Source organism: Varanus komodoensis, unplaced genomic scaffold (genome assembly GCF_004798865.1).
Source record: "Varanus komodoensis strain SLA01 unplaced genomic scaffold, ASM479886v1 scaffold48, whole genome shotgun sequence".
In the NCBI taxonomy this organism is placed as follows: domain Eukaryota; kingdom Metazoa; phylum Chordata; class Lepidosauria; order Squamata; family Varanidae; genus Varanus; species Varanus komodoensis.
This window is the reverse complement of record NW_025336059.1, coordinates 3128374-3144931: the sequence shown is the minus strand read 5'-3', so window position 1 is coordinate 3144931 and position 16558 is coordinate 3128374.

Below are 16558 nucleotides of genomic sequence, written 5' to 3'. Positions count from 1 at the left end.
GATCTTTTAAATAAAAAGTAACCTCACCCAGAGACTTACGTTTCCCAGTAGTTTTGGCATGTTGAAGTGCTTGACCATGCTTAGTGGGAAACTGCACCACACCTAATTAATTAATTAAACAATGGGAGGTGGGAAACAAAATAACTGGGTAGAATGAAAATTATCAAATTGAACATACAGGAAAACTTATTTACTCCTGTTGGCATTAGTCTGGTAAACCTAGGAGATGGATGAAGGGATCATTTGTAAGAAACCTGAATGTTCATATCCCCTTTTCTAAACTTCTTAGGTGCCCCACCATAAGTACGCTATGGAAAAACTCTTGCTGGCATCCAGCCACCCAGAGCTCCAAGAGCTGCAAGGATTCTGTGTGTCCCTACAAGATGCTGCACCTGTACGGTAGTTGCACTGGCTGCCCAGGTTTCTTGTGCATTAGCTCTGATGCTTCAGATTCCTCGCCGTACCTTGTCAGTTGGTCAGTGACGTGAAAGGAAGCGCGTGAGGAGGATGCTCTTGGGGAGCAGGCACAGCCGCAGACAGGCAGCTTTGGTGGGTTGCAAGGCCACGCCTGCAGCCAACCCGTAGCCGCTTCCCTCATCGCCTCCACCCCTTCTTCCAACCGTGAGCCGAACAAGTCGAAATCCACCTGAACAGCTACTGAGACAGCCTTCTCCCCTTTCCCCATTCGAAATAATGAAACAGACTCTTTTGACATATAAAACAAACATTATGCACCACTCCCTGTTGGACACCCCGATTTTGGAGGAAGCACTTATAATACACTGTGGTTAGAGGACATTTATGAATGGGCTTAAAAAGGAGATGCTATTAGTTTTTAAAGAAGTCATTTAATATCCCCCCCACCCCCAGCAATATGCCACATAAGTCCTTCCTTTATGTTACACTCCATTTGAAAATATCTACCCCTTCTGTCAGAGTGGAGGTGTGGGTATGTCAAAATGCAGCATTACTTTTGGCAAATAAATGTGTTCTCTGAGCAAGGGTGGGGCCCCCCGCCCCCCAAGCCCTAGGAACGGCCATACGATCCTAAGGAAACAGTGGGGCACTGGGATTAGTCAGCCAGTTGGATGCCGAGCCACCTCGCGAGAATGGCTCTAATAGGTGCTGGAGCAGGCAACAAACAGCAGGCAGTCGTGGATTTTTGAAAAATTGTGCTTACAAGCCCTTGCTGAATTGGTGGCAGAGAATGCAGGATGGTGGCTTTGGGAGGGGGGGCCGTGACAAGGGGAGGGGTTTTAAGGAAGAAAAATGACTAGAACTCTAAGGAGGCACTAGCTCCTCCACACCCACAACGGCTTCCTGGGTGAACAAAAAAGCCAGACCCTAGCCACAACAAAGAAATTATACTGTTTGTGTGTACTGAAAGAGAAACTTCCATGTAGCAGAAAGTTGCTTTTTTAAAAGGCCCTAGATCTTAAAAAAAGAAAAGAAAAACACACCTATACATACACACAGAGACGATTTATGAGGGAGAATTCTAGCCTTTTGTAAAATCCATATTGCACACTAGGACTATAAGCCATTGCTAGCTCATTTTGAATTTTAAAATGTGTACTTTCTTTTTGTTGTTGTTTTTATTTTTATTTTTCCTTTCTGTGTGGGGTGGGGGGGTGGGAGAAAAAGAAGTGATGCTTGAACTACCAATGCTCTTTTTAATGTTTTATAAATATGTATGTGTATATATATATATATAAATATAAATATAATATGTATGCACATATATATGTGTGTGTATATATCTATATGTATATATCTATATATATAGATATATAGCTATATATAGGTTTTGAGACAAAATAATAATACTGCGGAAAGTGAAAAAAAATCCTAAAACAGGACGGTGTGCTCTGATTTTACTTGAATTTGGTCTCCTCAGCACCTGCGTTATTAAGAACTGAATATTTTTCCACTTGAATTTAGTGCTATTAGAAATTTAATATATGTGTTTTATTTATTTGATTTTTTTTTTGCATGACTGATGCAAGGTTTGACATTTTCACTCAATAAAAACTGGAAAAAAAACCCAAACAAAAAAGCCAACCAACCACACCTTTCTGCTGGTTTGTAGTGTTGTCTGACTTTTACCTATTGTGTGAAAAAACCCTCCCATTACCTATTCCTAAGTTCGCACTGATTTGAGTTTTATTTGGTTTCACAATGCTACAGGTTAAGCTGCATTGCTACAGAAAGTGAAGTCACGATGGCAGGAACCCCAGTTAGCTCAATTACACCTTGCAGCTGAGCTTGTGGAACAGCATCTCCCTCCACCCTCAATTCTTGGAAACATAGTTCTGTTTATTACGTGCCAAGTCAGATCCTTGCACCCTTTGCCAATATCACTGAGAACACAACAGGTGGCCTGACTTGCATCTTCCATCCAAACACCAACCTTTGGCTTAAAATCCTAACAGAAAAAGGAATACTGGGTGTGATGCTGGCTTTGTACAAGTCTTCCAAAGTCACCACAGTTCATATTTCTGAATCGGAACATTTCAGCTTTCGGCGTCAATGCTTTTGTGTGAATGGACAGCACTTGCCTAACTTTATTGCCTTCTGTGCTGAAAAGCCATTCTCCCTGCTCCCGGTTTATGAGGCTGAGAGAGCTTCTCAGCAGTGTGACTGGCATCCCAGCACCTAGAGAGAGACTCCGAACCATTAAAACTAATCCAACCAGTTTGGTTGAGTCCCTGATGGTCCAACCATCAAGTAAAATAGCCAAGCTCGTAATTCTAGTAACAGAAGTGTGAGGAATTGCAGGGAATGCTGTGTTACAGTGTGGCCTTCCCCAGCCTGGTGCCCTCCAGATGTGCTGGATTCTAATTTCCATCACTCCACCTGGCCCTCCCAGCCTGGTCAAAGATTTTGGAACCTGCTTTAGTGTCTGGAGTGTCAGGTACAGCTGGACTGGGGAGACACGACTCCGAAGTGTGGCCTAGCCATGGAAGGCACTGGGGGGTCTTGGAGCAGATCCGGCCTCTTCTTCTGCATTACTTGCCTCATAGGATTTTTGAGGGTAAGCAGAGGGGGAAAGCACACCACACTTGATCCGCTTGAAGGACAGGATAAAAAGATTAAGGAGGCTGCCTTGCTGGCCACAGTACAGAGACAATGCAGTAGTTCACATTTTGCACATGAAATGGCACTGGAAAACATTACACTTTCCTACCTGATTCATGACCAGGCTTGCATCCAAATGCAGTTCTTAGCAGCCTGCATCCCGAACAGGATTTGGGATCCTTTTCTGTGTTCACCCATAAAGGCAAAAGTATGACCAGGATCTGTGTGTACTCAAAGGACTTTGAAATCATGAGATCAGTGCTGCTGGTTCAGACCAAGCCCCTCTTTCCTCCAGCACCCTCTTCCCACCATGGTCAGACACAGGTCCCTCTAGGAAGCCTACAAGCAAGGTGTGAGTACAGCAACACCCCATGTTAAAAGGCTGACCTAAGATTAAGCTACTGACAAGAAGGGTTTTAAGTTAAACTTAACACTGCTACTTTGGCCCTACCTTCTTTGTCTCTGCCATGTACCCTCCTGCCCCCCATGAGCAACTCTGAAATTGGATTCAGCGCTCAGGATGAAACAAGGTTCCAACACCCCGGTATAAAGAACACCAAACAGTCCAGTGTTGCAGACACTTGATGTCAGCACAGGAACAAGAGATAAGGCCAACCTGCATGGATCAGCCAACATCTGAAGGTGAGTGACTAACCACAAGCCTCATAATAAAAACCTTCCTTACCTGGCTACGGTAGTCATTTTCTTTGTCGACAGCTGAGCTAGGCAGAAGCAGCGCCTGTGATGAAGATGTTGCAGTGCTGGAGACCTGGGCATCCACAGGCTGGACAATGCAGTGCTAATGCAACCTAAAAAAAAAAAAAAAGGAGGACAAGACATGAGTGCAGCCCTGCTGGCTCAGACCAAAGCACCATTCGGGACAGCAGCCCATTTCCATAGGCAGGGTTGGCCTCAAGGGCAGGCTTCACGTGACACCTGCCAAAGGCCCCTACTCCATGAGGGGGCCACTCATGAGGGCCCCTCAAAAGCCTCCCGTTCAGCATCGCCACCTGGTTTTGTACCTGCCTCTTGCTCTGGGCCAGATAATGGAAGAGCATGGTCCCCTTGTTCCCTGGCACTCTGCCTATCCAGTAAGCAAGTGGCAGCCATGGTGAGAAGGAAGAAGAGGAGAAATTGCAGCTGGTGGCCATGGTGGGGAGACTGACTCCTTGAAGGAGACAGCCAAGTGAGGGTGCCTTGCCCAAGAGCCCCGGGAAATCTGGAGCTGGCATCGCCTACAAGGCCAACCAGACGCCTGCTGGAATCTCACAAACAGCATGAATTTCATAGCACGCTCCCGTCTATGTTTCCCAGAAACTGATTTTCAAAGGTAACAGTAGCTGGCAGACCTCCTCCTCCACGAATGCGGGGTTATGGCGTGCCTCTCGTTCCAAGCTCACCCTCACCCCGGCTTGCTGCTCCCAGCCACCCCTTTCTTCAAATGTCATTATCAAAACACCCTTCTAATCAGGCCCCAGAGCACAGGGTTTTGTTCTCACTGGAGCCATGCCTAGAGCGGATGTGCAGATTGTTACATTAATGCTTTCTGAGCAGAAAAGAAACAAGACATGCACTAGCACACACACCAGCAGCAGCAGCAGCAGCAGCTTGCAGGGCTCCCGTTGGGACTTGCTCTGCTCCCTTTGTAGGGCTCCCACTTCTCTTCAATAAAAGAGTGACTAATTTATGAGAGAGAAAAAGGCAAGTTCAACAAATTAATGCAAAGCCTGCAGGCTGGAGCTGGTCTGGCCAAAAGCCTAGGCCCTACTTTATGAAGGTTGCACGGTGTACATCGGCACTACATGCACGCACGCACACACACGCACAAACACAGTTTTTAGAACTGTGCAAAGAGTGATGGCAGCAAAAAGCCTGGACCACTCGCAACACATTAGTGCAAGTTCACCATTAAAAGGTGCTTTGTGTGGGGTTTTGCAAGCTGTTACTGGTACAGAACATGGATGTAGTCGCTGCAGTCAAACTGTGGAGGACTGATTCTCCCAAGGAGATTCTAGACCCTGCCCTGGATGTTTCACTACCATTAAAAAAGGGGTGGAATTTCTGGCCCTTTGACTTCCGGAGATAAAAGAGGAAGCATGCAAGCAGAATTCTACCTAATAGCTCACTAAGGTCCAGTGCTGACCTCACCCAAAACCTTGGGTTCTCAGTATGTGTGTGAGCCACGGGACAGTTCAGGTGCTCCTTCAAAAAAGAAAATGTATTTTGTATTTATTTATTTATTTAATATGTCTGTTTTCATAAAAGAAAATTGAAGCTTTTGATTGTAATAAGGCCACAGTTTCCTGTTTCACCAGACAAGTAAAAGCATAGTATATAAAACAATACTTCACAAGCCAGGATATCAAACCATGATTAGGAACGAGCAATGCTGAGAATTCTTTTCCATTTAAGGCCAATGGGATTCTGCAGCATTCCCATTCCAGGAAATGGCTGAGAACTAGCAGATCCCCCCTCCCCATACACACACCCTGATTCTGGATAAAATTGTGCATTTCTTCCAGGTTCACCATTTGCACACATGGTCCCTGTTCCCCGTGTAGCTTTGCAGAAGCACATTCCTCTCCCCGCCCCGCGCCCTGTCTGGTAAGTATCTTTGCCAGTTTCCTCTTCTCCATACTAGTACCCTCAGCTGAACAGAGCCATATTTTCTACTTGTCAAAGAAGGTGTCGATTGCATTCTCCACTTCAAAGAGAAATGGAGAAGAGGAACTGACACTTCCTTGACAATATCTGCTATGGCTTTGCTGTTCTAAAGGAAGTTGTGTGTGGAGAAGATGAAACTGACAACAATATTGCAAGAGGGGAAGATACCTCTTCAGACCACAGAGCAGAGAGGCGGACTTGTGAATCTGCGCTCTTGCACAGGCTTGGAAAGAACTTATTTTTTCAAATGTGTAACTTCTAGGATTGTGCCAACAGCACCATGCCCACAGGCTCATACACAGACAATCAACGCATGGTGGAGCATCTTGGCCAATCTTCAGGAAGCCTAAAATTGTGATGTGGGTGGTGAAACTCACTGCTGTTGTTCTGAGCGCCCCTCAATCCCACGTCTGGCACAGAAGGGTGGTGCTGCCAGAGTCTTGCTGCTACATGGGCTTTCAGGGAAGCAAAACGTTTGGGAAAGGTTGCAGGGAGCAGCAGTGAAAACTGCTTTAGGGTAGATTCATCTGCCCCTAAAGACTGCACCTGCTCGAATCTGAGCCAAATGTCCTCAGAACAGAACTTCTGGGTCAGCATTAGAGTCAAACATATTTGGCTATCTACATGTATGTTCTGTCTGTCCTGCAAGAATTTCCTGCCTACCAAGGCACACTCACCATAAAATGCCTGGCAGTACAAAACACAACAGACCAAGTTAATCAAAGGCGGATATGCTAATTTGTGTGGACAGTCAAGCTGGGCATACATACACTCAAACTTCAGAGTCTACACTGCTTTTTCATGTGTTCTGGGGGCGGGGGGGGGGGAGCCAATGTATAACAGCCACGACCTACAAAACAGCATACAAAATCAGTACGCATGCAACGTTCCCAGGCTCAGCACTACCCTGGGGCTTCCAAGGCCAGTGAGCCGGGGGTGACACCCCTTTAGAGATAACCTTCAGCACCCCCTTTACAGACCTTCCAGGCTGGAGGATGGAACCATCCCCTCAACCTCAGATTCTAAACATGACCCCCGCACGGCTTCTCTGTCCTTCATCCACCCAGGAACGCAAGGCTGCACAAATAACAGGGGAACCTTCAGGGGTTTCATTCTGTGTCCAGCAGTGGTGGAGCCTCTCCAAGGCCTCATTCTCTCACTCAGACAACAGCTTTCCCTGTGAAGCGCCACGGCAGTCAGCAGCCCCTCGCCTGTGCTGTCCAAGGTCCTGAGTTCCTGCCACCACTTTACCAGACATGAACCTGCCGTACTGGACACTGAACCACTCGAGCTCTTGGCTTCTTCCCTGGCGCAGCAAGCCAAGCCAGGAAAGTGTGGCCCCATTTCTCTCAGGCTGCACAGATAAAACACAGCTGAGAGTGCTCAAAGAGTTTTGAGAAGGCTCCAACGTCCTGCAATGTACATTTACGCTATTCTGCCAAGCTGCCATCCATTTTGATAAAACTGGTTTGTGATACTTTTTTAAAAAAAATCTGCTCAAATCAATGTGCACAGACACCTCTTTTGTAACACCTTCAGTTCCCTTGAAACAGGTCGGGGGAGAGGAGAGAGACCATAGTCTATTTATTCTGGCACAAAGACAGAAACAGCAGTTCCAAAGGAGTCACAAAGCGATCTAATTTAAAGGTAGACGCAGTCTCCCCAAGCCTCCAAAGAGGCACCTGTCTGCCAATATAATGCAGAATCACTCAAGCAGAGAGAATGGGTCCTGCAGAGCTAATATCTTCAGATGTTTCAAACAGGCAAAACTCACAAGGTAAAACCAACATGATCGAGAGGAGAAATCCCTTCATGGCTTGAGATACACCAATCAGCTGAACTGTTAACAGATTTGGAGAAGTGTAACCAAGAGCAGCTAGCAATGCCTGAAGTCAGGAAAATACCTGGGCAAACAGATATGTCCTTACGTTTGGGCATCCACTCACACTTGATCTCAAAGGAGAAATAATTCCACATGGTGACTACCTGGATAAGGCAACTCACCTTTGCACCACTATCAAGTGGGCACTCAAAGGCTACGGTGCAGGGGCTCCTCCTGAAAATGCAGGTTTGCAGGAGGCTTAGATAACAGGCCTCAGTTTAGGGCCATATAAACCAACAGTGACACCTTAAACACAGCTCAGTAACTGACTGGCAGCTAGTCGGCAGCTTTCATCATGAGAATGATTCGTGCTGAATTAAGTCCCCCAAAGAATCGCATTTGCTACAAGCTGCGGCTTCTAAACCAGTCTTAGGACAGCCCTCCATGCAGTGCGTTACAGGGGCCCTGTTGCGGTTCCAATGGATGTGATCACTGGGGCCAGGCCGTCTTCGCCCTGGAAGGGTTGCAGCTCTTGTGTCAAGCTGGCAATAAGCATTCTTTGCCACCAGAGCCGCTTGGGTGGGCTTCTGGGGACGGAAGTGAATCCTAGAGTCTGCCCAGACTACTTACCTATCCCAGTAGCAGGAAGAAGGACCAGGACAGATCTACTACCTGACTCCTGGAGCCACCCACCCGCTAAGTCTCTGGAAATGTATAAAGTGGAGGTGCTATTGTTGGTCTCCTGTTCTGCTTTGGAGTGCTGCATATAGCTCATCACCGTGTCTGCACACTGGCTTTATAGAGATGTTAAAAAGCATTGATTACAGGGCTGTGCCTGTGACGCTTCACAACATGATGGCTGGGACACAATCCTGCAATGCCACTGTCTTGAATGGAACCCACACATAGGAGTCCTCAGAATACTGTTCCCCCAACTCCAACCTCAGGAAGACAAACTGAGAGTATACTTAAAGGCCATCCATCAGCGTGATCAAGGCTGATTTTGTCCTGAAAGAAGACCTGATCATATGTGAACATAACACTTTTACCAGTGTGGTCCACTTGCCAAATGTGTGTTTGCCCAGTTGGAGGCAAAAGTTGCTCACTACAGGCTTTTGGCAAAGAGCAGCAAATAGTTCTGGCAGTTACGGGGCTTTGAAGGCATGCGGGTCAGACACCTTGCTGAAGCTGGTCTGGGTCTGGTCCCAGCCTAGATGGGCACTGCAGAATGCGACATGGGTACCCTGAGTTCCATAATGAACAAAAGACGGGATATAAATGAAAAAAAGTCCTATTATTTTCCCTAGGCACACATCTCTAGGGAGAAAACTCTTCCTCACCTGAATGAGGAGTCAAGAAGGGCTGTCACCTGATTAAAGAAATCCCAGCTGATTAATCTTGTGAATGTTAGTCAATCCTATTTACATAATGATGCATCAGGAAGGGGACAACAGTGCAAGACAATAACATTTTATCTTTGTTTTTAGGACTGTGGGATATGAGAAAGAATTGGGGGACGCCTTAAAAATCAGCAGATGGCAAAGCACTGTCTTATATTTGTATTTTTAAAAAGCAAATATATCTGCTGACCAATTAATCAGAGGCACCTTTTTAATTGGTTCAGAGGTCTAACCAACCTGATGGATCCACCAGATGTGCTGGACTGTAACTCCTATCATGCCCAGCCAGCACAACTATTTAGTCATGCTGGCTGGAGATGGTGGGAGTGGTAGCCCAACGCATCTGGAGGGCACAAGGGTGGAAAAGTCTCATTTAACGAACTACACTTGTAGTTTGGTGCACATTTATGTGGGAGTGTCATCGTATTCAGTGGGACTTACTTCTGAGAAACGTGCCCAGTGGCACTGTAAAGATGCAGCACTAAGCAAGTTTAAACAAAACAAAACAAAACCAAGGCCTATAACTCCCAATATGCCCCAGCCTGGGGCATGCTGGGACTTGTAGGCCTTTCTTTCAATCTAAGCTTGAATAGGACTGCACCCTAAATCAATTAAACCTGCAGTCATAGTTACAAGGTTGCAGGGGGAGTTAGCTTTAAAATTAAACAACACCATAAAGTTGCTCTGAGGTAACCAATGTTTGCAACGGCATTATTCGAGCTGATGACTTCCAGATGAGTCCAACTACAAATCCTATGGGCCATGCTGACTTGGAGTGATGGGGATTGCAGTCCAGCACATCTGGAGGGCACTAGGTCAGGGAAATCTGGTTTGGATGCATGTCACTTTTTCAGATATACTGTAACAACTTTACTTGTTTTAAATAATAATACACAGAAACAGAGAAACAGAGCAAGTCAGAAGAGGTCTCCCAGGCCATCTAGTCTGACCCCAGCTCCAGCCGGCTCCGCTCATGACATGCCTACCATGTGCAAGTCCAGCCTGTCCTTGAACACCCTCATCCATGGGGCTTCAACCTCCTCCCTTGGAAGCCCATTCCATACCCTTAGGGTCCTAACTGTCAGCAAGTACGTCCTGGCATCCAAATTAAACATTGCTCCACTGGAAGGGGAAAACAAGAAATACATGTCGGGCACTTTCCTGCACTTTGGATTGGGCCACGCATTGGAGAGAATTACACCAACCAGGAAGCAATTTTTTCCATTCTGATTTTGTAATTGTTGATCTGGAAAGAGGTTACTAATCTTTCAGTTTGGTTTCTTGCCAGCCATCTACCTAAACTGAGAGACAGCACCAGGCATGCAGAGGAGAGAGAATGCTCATGGGAAGAACAGGATGGCTTGTAGCTCCCAGCCACACCTTGGAGGCTCACAGTGTTCCCGGTAGCACCTGCAGGGATGCTCCTTAACACCTTGATTGGCAAAATTCTCTTTCTGGCAAGGGCCATGCGGCCTACACACAAAATTAGGCAAATGCAAGGGTTTTGCAATCTCTTGGGAACAGAGAGAAGCAGGCCATCAGAGACCAGGGAGGCCTTAGCCAAGAAATCAACTGTACTCAACCCTCCAGAGCACTGTGGGGGAGCAAAGTAAAGAGGAGGAAGGGATTAACATATGCCTACACCTTTAACTTTGAAGAGAGTCACTTCTTGCAAATAATTAGCTTTTGATATACCGATGGTAGCGTTCAATGCATAATTCTTCACTGCAGCATTTCCCTACTTAATCCAGGATCGCCTTACCCCACAAATTCAAATTAGAGGTACAACATCACTTGTACACCCCAAAAAGTATACCTTCTAAATATATCTGAGTATGACTTATCAGCCCTTTGCTAGAATCTACTCTCCTCTATCTCTCCACAAGTCCCTGTTCTAGGATGCTGGAAAATCTTGCTCTGTGTACACTTCTAAGTGAATCCACCTCTAAATTCATACTTCCTGGTCTAATACATGAATGTGAATATTCTTTGGATTATGCACTTCTCTCAAGTTTGCAGAACAATTCCTAACTCGAAAATAGTCTATTTTTGGAAAAATGTGCTCTTTTAAAAATGCAGAGAATGGGAGAGAACAGATTTATGATTCAACACAGTCCAGAAATAGACTAATCAGTTACCATAGATAAGTAGCTATGTACGAGAAGTGTACTCTGTTTGTTTGGTGGATTCCCTGAATCTAGAGCACCTGAAAACAAGATTAAGAGACCTTTTGTTCCTTATCAAAATCCATATATTTCAGGACTTGTGAGTTGTCCACCAGAACAGGAAAATGCATCCAATGAAATATGTACTTTTGAAACATGTATTTAAAAAGTATACAAAATGCTTCACCCAGCTGGAAGAAGCACCCAAAACACGTACAATCAGAAAAAGGGTACACAAATGTTTCATTTTTAAACATAAGGACACACACACAAAATGGCCTCTTTTTTCCTTTTACTAACTATCTCATTCACCATGTGCACACACACCCTTGCAGGGAATGGGCAAGGAACGGAAAAAGAGAAAACACAGAATTCAACTAGTCAGACTTGTCCAGTGCTAATCAGGAGCAAATTATCTACTCCCATCATGAAATACCACCATTTGATGAAGATACAAATAATTTTCAGACATTTTCCTGACACTATTTTCCCGTTTTCCCCACTTTAAAAATGTGTTTGACTCATTTGAAAAGGAAACATCAAGTGATGAAGGTGATATAAGTCAATTCGGGCAACTGGAATGCCTTTGGTCAAAGTTGAATCCTTTAGAAGCTCATCTATTTATGCTGCCTGCTCTTTAGGCACATGGTAAAATTAGGCCATGATCCTATGCTTGTCAAGAATCCTCTGCTTCTAGAATCTAATGAACATGTTACAGCTTATATGTGGGACCTGACTTCCTTGACCAGTTGTTCTGGTCTACAACTCCAAAGAGTCTCAGCTACCAAGATTATGCAAGATGTAACCTAAACCTTGCCTAGAGACAACATTCCATTCAACTATTACAACCAGCAGGAAAGCTATAGACAGATATTGGCTTAGATCCAGGTTTAATCATACTTTGAGTAGACCTGCAAGAATAATTGTGGTAAGTAGAATTGGGCAGTCAAGCTCAGTCACTTCAGATGCTATTTCCTAACAACAGCTACTATGAGGTAAACAAACGAACTGGTTTCCTTGCACAGACGCAAGAGCTACAGAACTTTTTAGAAGGAATCTATTTTCATCATGAGAAATTCATGACAACACACGCGGTTTCCCCACCACTGTTTTATCCTTAGGACAACCCTGGGAGGCATGCCAAGCTGTGTAACTAGCCCAAGATGTCTGCAGCACAGTGGTTAGAGCACCAAACTGGTGGAATATAAATTCAATAAAATAAAATAACAACATGCTGCTCTCCTGCTTACTGGCTCTCCATGTACAACAAGTGAAACTCAATTTAGTCTAACCCTTTTTCAACTAAACCCAGGCGGTAGCAAGGCTGAGTGTGGTTGAGAAAGAGAAGCCTTCTGTACATGTTCCAGGAACTCTTGCTTATTTTTACTTTCCACATTGCAGGCTGAACCTTGGCATTCAATAGCAGCCTAGATACTGTCACGCTGACTGTGCCCAGGTTAAGTGATGTAGAGCAAGCCACTTATCTTGCAAGTGTGTTCTGTGGAGACATGGAAAGTTTCTTCTTTCTACACACACACACACACTTATTCCACCCCCCCCCCCCACACACACACACCTGAGTGCCAGGAAGGGGAAAGGAGGCTTCCAAGACCATGCGATCGTCCTTGAATTCAAGGCCACAAGACTGAACAAGGGCAGATTTTCCACTTTTTTGGCAGGATTTTTTTTAAACAAACAAAGTGAAGAAACACTGAGGATTTAAGTAAACAGCAGAAGATTTATCTGACAGGCCAGCTAAAGAGTCTTTGCCTTCTCCAACCCGGCTCACAGCCATGAGAGTTCACATTGCCCTGACTCTCCAAAAGTAGCAGTCTATTAACGTGACCCCCCATGCCAAAAAACATGATAGAAACCCCTTGCTTTGGTGGCATTGTCTTTTGCATTTGGGCTTAGAAGCCTAATCAAGCAGTTGCCCCACCTGCCCTCAATGAATGTTTCTCTGTAATTATGCACTTTAAGAAAAGGCTTTTTTCACATACACATTATAAGGGAACCCTAAACTGGAAATTAAAATAAATCTGCCATTGCAAGCAAGTCACCTCGAAAGTTAACCCTATCCAATTTCTTATTTTGGAGAAACAAAGAAAAATTAAAATGGTGAATGAATGAATGCCTTTTCCTGGGAGGAAATGCCAGTCCCCTGCTACTGCCACATAGTTAGCATCTGTGACACCATGTTGAATAGCCCCTTCAAGCAGTACTAATCCAGCCTAAGTCTAAAATGGAACTGCTAAACATGAAGCAAACATTCCTGTCTCTTTGAAACATCTAAAATGTGTGATAAACATTACCACCTAAGAAATACACAGTCCCTTCTGTAGCCCTCTGGGATGAACCATTTGTGGCCCTCCAAAAGTTTTGGCTGACAAATCCCATCTGCCTTAGCCCTAGCCAGCCTGCTCAGTGAAGAAGGATGATGGGAGTCATAGGCCAAAGTAAAGTTGATTATGTATTGCCTCCGCCCCCCGACAAAAAAAGTTATATATTTTGTGGTGTCACTGCTGCCTTCTTTTTAGAACTCTCTCCATTGTATTATGGCCTATCTGAGTTTAGGGTTGCCAATTTGCATGTCAGCACCAGCAATACCTTTTGTTAGGCCCAAGCAAAATGTCGCAAAGCAATAAGCAGAGTTTCAGACTGAACAGGGCTCTGCAGCACAATGGCTGTTACTCAGCAAGAAAGAAGCCGCACCATACTCTAACCCAGCTACGGCATTACATTAGAGATGCTCAAGGTTGCATGTACTTTTGAAAAGGTTAGAAGTACTCCTCACAGAGCCCTAATACAGAAACCAACCTTGAGGACGAATTTAACAGGGATTCTTCAAATGGGTTTGCAAGGCTCCCATGTGAATTGCCACTGAATAATTATTGTGTGGTCTGAAACCAGCCGAAATGTTGAACTGTGGAGAAAAACCCACAACTCACAACCCAGTGACAAACCATCAGAGTTAATCCACCGTGGCTTGTTAGCATAGCTGGGCAGACAACACAACCACCTATCTTTCAACAACAACCTACACTCTGCCCTTGAGTGTGGGTTATTCTGTTGCCTATCCAGAATGTATTACTACTTGTCATGTCCTGAGAGTGAAACTTGATAGGCTATAACCCTATTTTTTGTACTACAGGGCCAACAACTCGAGCAAAAGCTTCCATCCTTCTCTGCTGGTCCCAACCAAGCCAAGAAGCAAAATGGTTCAGCATGTGAAAAGATTAAAATGCCGGTGCACATATATATGAGAAGAAATTCAAAATTGCAGCACACACACCACACCACATATCCCATTTTCAAACGCTATTGCGTTCCCTCAGAAAGGGAAAACTAGATAGTCTTCTGAAGAAAAAGGGAATCTTGCCAGTTCAGAGAAAGAAGGAACTCCGTATCTCCCTCATAAGAAAAGGAAAAGACTGAATATGGAAAAAATAAATTCAAAATGAAGACCTCAAATTCCTCTTTCTTGGGAGAAATGCCAGTTTCCCCTCAAGAGCCACAACATCAAGCCAGAGAAGCCTCCATTTTGTGGCACCTCAGATGCCATTTTGAGTGGCCCTCCGAAGGGCGCCTAATTTAACCTGCTGCTTTGTGCAAACAAAAGCCCTCACCCTCTACAGAACAACATATCCCCTCATTTAAACCCTAATTAAGGGAGGGAATCCAGTTTCACATAATGAATTGACCCAGATAAATGTATTGTTCTGAGGGGAAAATGATACCCTTTCTGAAACTCTGGTGCTCCCAAAAGGAGAAACTCTATAAAGAAACAGGGAGATTTTAACTCAGAAGCCCTAATATTACCCTGAAACCTTACAAAACATTTGTGGAGATTTCTTGTCCCTAAAGACAAGCTATGAAACGACAAAAATACAGTGCTGTGGAGAGTTGGATAATCTTCTCCTTTTCTAGAAAGGCCCTTACTGAGGCTGCTTGGAGCTCGCTTCTGCCCCATTTCAAATATTTTTACCTTATTTGGATGAAATATATTATTTTTCTAATGAAAGGAAAGCTTTTTTCCTCATCTCCTGCTCTGAAGAGCTGGTTTTTCCCTTCAATCCAGCAGTTGCCTTTATTAGGATAATATTTACTCCTATTTGTTTAGGACAAGACTACTACTATTAATTGTTGTTGTTAGTATTATTTCAGCATACCAATCACATACGACTCAGGATCCCCATTACAAAGGGATTTATACTTGCTCCAGTTTCTCCAATTATATATTTTTGCCAACTTTTCTATCAAAATACACATCCATGTTTTGCTGGATCTAATGTGCTTAATTTGATAAAGACAAGCATGGGACCCCACTGCAAAACTGGCATCTTTTTAAAAAATTGTAACAGGCAGAAATTTAACTGGTGCTGTATTTCCATCCTTCCCCTGGCTGAATTTCCCATTGCTGCATTCCAGTATGCAAAATGTGACAGATACAGCACTGTGTTCCCCTAAAAATTAATTTGCAGCAAGTATACAAGACTCACACGAGAATACAGCCTGCCCACAAACAAGTCTCTGCTGCAAATAGCATTTTTAACATTTATACCAGTGATCCTCAACCAACTGTCCTTGAAATGGGCATAAACCCTAGCTCCCATAATTCCCAGCTGGCAATGTCCATGCTGGCTGTGCATTATGGGAGTTGTGATCCAACACATCTCAAGGATACTAGCTTAGGAAAGGATGATTAAAGCATGACCCTAGGCATGTTTAGGCCTTTTTTCTGTCTAAGCATGTGCAGGATTGCACTGTTATTTGCCTTTAAACTGAGCAAGTTAATATCTTGGCCATAGCAGATACTGGTTTTCTCCCTTTCCCCATGCCCAGAATAGGAAAAACTCCATGGCCCCTGGGGACTTTCTCTGCATGGCCAAAAAGTGCTTTTTGTAGCATGCAATTCTATTTTATGTGTTTAAATTATCTAGTCCTCCTTGTGGAAATAAACTTGAATGCAAAGATGGTGCCGTGAACAGAACACAGCCAACCAGTCAAACACAAGAACTTCAATATGTGCCATTTTCTTCTCAGAATCTTATGATTTCTGAAGTAACTTAACTTACTGACTTAACAGAATCTGAACTATGATAAAATATTGTTTGGGCACAATCCTATGGACATGTAGACAGGAAAAAGCACTACAATTCCTGGCATTGCCCAGCAAGTGACTTTTCTTGTGTGAACATGATTGGGATTGCTCCTTCGGTTACGTAATACTGCAAGTACTATTGTAAAAATGCTAACAGCAAAGATGGGCCGAAGCAACAAAAACAGTGCATGAAATAACAAAACAAGAGCTGCTAAGCTTAGAAGCAACGGCTGTAAAAGCAACACTTGAAGACACTACAAAGGCAGCAAAATAACCAAGGATCAGAGACCTCAAGGAGGGATAGTTGTCAATAGTAATGTCTACAAAC